The sequence below is a fragment of the Plasmopara halstedii genome, assembly GCF_900000015.1.
Source record: "Plasmopara halstedii genome assembly, contig: Scaffold_658, whole genome shotgun sequence".
NCBI lineage: Eukaryota > Oomycota > Peronosporomycetes > Peronosporales > Peronosporaceae > Plasmopara > Plasmopara halstedii.
Window position 1 is genome coordinate 1,135,584 of NW_020187575.1, and position 762 is coordinate 1,136,345.

The window sequence follows — 762 nt, forward strand, 5'->3', positions numbered from 1 at the left end:
TGGCATATCGTAGCGGATGCGTATTTTAAATCCTCATCATGAGGAGTCACAATATGTGGTGTATCCGTTGAATCGGTGCTATAATATAGCAAACCGTTATTTAGCGAATAGCGTTGCATTCGTGCATGCCATCTTGATGACAATTTCTTGCCCGAGTTTCCAAACTCCTTGCCCCCTGTAGCCCGTAGCAGAGCTACACACATCTCATCACCCGCATACGCGGTGCGGAACAAATCCGTCACAGACGACGTTACAGTTGTAACATGAGCAAGCTCATAGTCTGGGCTGCGTGGCAACCCATCAGCCAAAGCATTCTGCTTTCCCGGCTTATACTTCACGTCGAAGTTGTATTTCGCAAGAAAGGATAGCCATCTAGCCATCCTCTGCGAGAGGTAGGGCAGCTGAGTTGCAGCGCGTAGTGACGCATGATCTGTATAGATCACAAACGGCGTCAATGACGTCGCACTGCTATTTGGGCAGGGGCCATGGGCGTGCTACGCAGTCTTTGGTTCCCGGAACCAGGTCGATCCTATGAGGCACACCCCGGTCCGGAGGTAGGGCCGAAGGCGGGTCTTTGGAGACGGCGTCTTGAAATTCCTTTCCAAAGGATAGTACGGATTCAAGGGATTCCGTAGGATCGACGATCCACTTCGTGTGTTCGGCACTTTTTTGGGTGTCCTCCAAGACAGCTTCATCCAGAAGCGATGACGAGTTTATCTCCTCTTTCGGTCGTACAATGACCACTTCGGCCAAATCGCCTGC